The sequence below is a fragment of the Asparagus officinalis genome, unplaced genomic scaffold (genome assembly GCF_001876935.1).
Source record: "Asparagus officinalis unplaced genomic scaffold, Aspof.V1 AsparagusV1_Un714, whole genome shotgun sequence".
Lineage (NCBI taxonomy): Eukaryota > Viridiplantae > Streptophyta > Magnoliopsida > Asparagales > Asparagaceae > Asparagus > Asparagus officinalis.
The window spans coordinates 389-3,501 of record NW_017972974.1 but is presented as its reverse complement, the minus strand read 5'-3'; the positions used below and the strand labels follow the sequence as shown (position 1 = coordinate 3,501).

The window sequence follows — 3,113 nt, the reverse complement described above, 5'->3', positions numbered from 1 at the left end:
TAACAAGTATCCGTTATTAATTAATAGTGTTCTTTTATTCACTACGGAAGCTTTTTGCTTCCAATGATTTAATATTTTTACAATCTGATCAAATATGCATGTGGTGCAAAAAATTCCATTGAATTTTCACGTTTATAACTTTTCAATTCGATTGATGTGTACTACTTACTTATGATGGTAGTCCAAAATATCTTCAATTATTCCTTCACATTAATTTGTACCATGCTAAATGTTCATCTTCAAAGCAAGACACCTAATGACATGTTATAGTGAAGGCAACTTTAGAATTATCATAAAAATGAATTAATCTTCAAGAGTTAAGACTTATAGGGTAAGTGTATTCTCCAGGCCAATACATTATCAAAAGGAATAGACCAAAACATAATAATTATGAAAAGTTGTACATTAGATCCACATTTCCCCCCTTTCTTGGCTAATATGATTTATATTTGACAGGTCAAGAAAGAAGTCAATGATAAAGTCCTGGAGCTGGAGCAGAAGTATAATAAGATCTGTGGGCTTGTGTACAGCTAAAGGAATGAGGTTATTCAATTTATTCCAGAGATTTAGTTAATTGTACGTTTATAGACAGAGGTATTTGATTCATGGGTCTTGCCTTTTCTAAGACCTTTATCCAATTTCTATTTTTCTCTTTTCAGTTATTGTTTACTTTGACCACTTGCCTATCTGCAAAATTAGCAAAAGGTAAAGATTTTTTTTATTGCTAACTTTCATTTCTGGATATTTTGGGGGCTTATTGGTAATTGTATTGATAGCTCTTATTGCTTATGGTCCTTTTGATCATTTAGGTGCTTATTCAGCTTTTGGGAAGGCTAAATTCTTTGTCATAGTTTGGATTCCGCAAGCTTTAGTGCTATAAATTTTGTAGATAAGTATTATTAATGAGTTTGAATAAATGGATGCGCCTAATAGGCCTTAACGTGCTTATAAAACGAGAAACCTAATGTTTCCTCTTTTTCGAGACTTTTTAATGACTGAGTATACATGGATAAATATTAACTATTCATATGAAGATAACAGGAAGCAGTTTGGAAATTGGTGTAATCTGTGTGTTTTAGTTATGCTCATAAGCTTTTCTTTTGTCTTGTCTTGACAGTTTCATGTTATTTTGGGTTTCAGATTTTTGTTTGATCAATGAAAGCTAGCCGTCCATTACATCTTCTTAGCGGTCATGGAGGACTTTCTCATGCTTTGATGTTTTTTCCTACAAGTGTAAGTCAACTCCCTTTCTTTCTTTGTGGTTCATGTTCCTCTGCCAGATGACAAGGAGATTGAGAGGATGGTGTTGGAGAAGAAGAAAATGGAGTTGTTGAACAAGTATACAAGTGATATGTTGATAGAGGAACAAAGTGAGGCTAAGGACATGCTTAACATCAAGAGGTAATTGTCATTTATATCTTAAATGAGATTACATTTCCCTGTACATTTTCTTTAGTTTAGTAACCCCCCTACCCTCCCACCCCCTCCCATTTTTGCTATCTGTAGAAGCTGACATCCATGGTTTCATAAAATGATTAAGTTGAAGTACACACAAATTGACATTACATACCTAATTTAACTTTTGAATCTACTTCAAGGAATGGAAGTAGATATGTTGCGTCAAATGTTGTACTTTTTAACCCCTACAAATGAAAATTCAACTATCATTCTCAACTATCATATCTTCAACTATCATTCTCAACTATCATATCTTTAACTAAACATTGGAAATATGAGTCAAATGTTGTACTTTTTAACCCCCCAAATTTTCTCGAATTTTTTCAATTATCCGTCAGTAATTTGATTATTTCTTTGCTTGGATGTTTGTAGTCGTAGAAGTAATCACGTTGGATATGCACTTCATCGTCTACAGTTTCCTCAGACTCCAACTGGGGAAAAGGTACGTTCTTCATTGTATTATGAATTACTTGGTTTTGGGGTTTTATTTTATTAGGACTAAACTATGTAGGACAATGGACGAGTTGAGTTCAAAGTGGCATCTTTTATATGAATAAGAGGAATTTTCTCGCGCTGTTGCCGCGGCAGTGTACACTGCCGCGCACCTTCGATGTAGTTTGCGACCTCTCGGGTATTTTGGCTCTAACTTCCTCGTACGATGTCGGAATGAGGTGATCCAAGATGCGTTGGAAAGCTATCGAAGAGATCTACAAATTCCCATAGGAATATCACTCTGTTTGTGTGTACAACACCTTCCACTACCGCGCAAATGCGCGTCAGTGTTTCTTATCGTGGGTGTTCATATTGTTCTTCTATGTTGTTTCACATGTTCCTTTGCTTCTTTTGGCTTTGGATGATTTCCTCTAACTTAGATAGGGATATTCATATCTATAGGCATTTTTATACGCCTACAGATATCCCCTCCAAAGTATCTCAGACTTATTCTTTTATAGAGGAGTCTGGGACACTTTGGATAAGATAAGTCTTACTTGCAATCCCTTCAGTATTTAGTTGAGAAGATCGTGTAGAAGGACCTGTGAATGGCTTCAACTCTTGACTTCTTTATCTTTTAGTCTACTCAGTGCTTTGTAGAATAGCTAAAATTCTTCTGGTGCTGCGTTTTTCGCTTGACCATTGTCAAAGTCTTGAACTGAAACTGATGTTTTGATTTGTGAATTAGCTCTTGTCGTTGAACTAATGTTGAACTGATTGTCTTCATTAGGAATTCATATCTGGATCGCAATTGAATCCACTGAGATCATCCATTGGACTTTTTTCCTTAGCTTTATTTTGGCGAAAATCATTGATGCGTTGACAGGCGTTAACACAGTTTATCCTCGTGTGTTTACTGGAGTCTACACAGTTTAAGCTCTTAAGACGTTGGAGCATGGCAGTCTTGAGTATCGAGACTGCAGGACCAATTATTCAGGTCGGTTCATCTGCAGGTATGGATTTTACCCTGAGTTTGTTGTATACTCAAGTCATGAGACCAACTAATGAAGCTGGTGCGTCAGTGATTATCGTATTTATAGGATTTTTGGCAAACCCTCAGCCATTAACGGATTTGATATGCCTTTACCGACGACCGTTTGAATCGGGCTAGTATGTAAAGTATCTAAATCCGTTTCACACATAACGTTGGACTAAAAGAATTA

At 35.8% G+C, this 3,113-nt stretch overlaps 1 long non-coding RNA gene across 1 annotated transcript; it reads left to right on the top strand.

Annotated features, from left to right (window-relative positions):
* Positions 1 to 658: 658 nt before the first annotated feature.
* Positions 659 to 1,901, top strand: LOC109828094. Its single transcript, XR_002243586.1, has 3 exons — positions 659 to 705; positions 1,141 to 1,401; positions 1,831 to 1,901. It is a non-coding gene; the product is annotated as an uncharacterized LOC109828094 (long non-coding RNA).
* Positions 1,902 to 3,113: the final 1,212 nt, after the last annotated feature.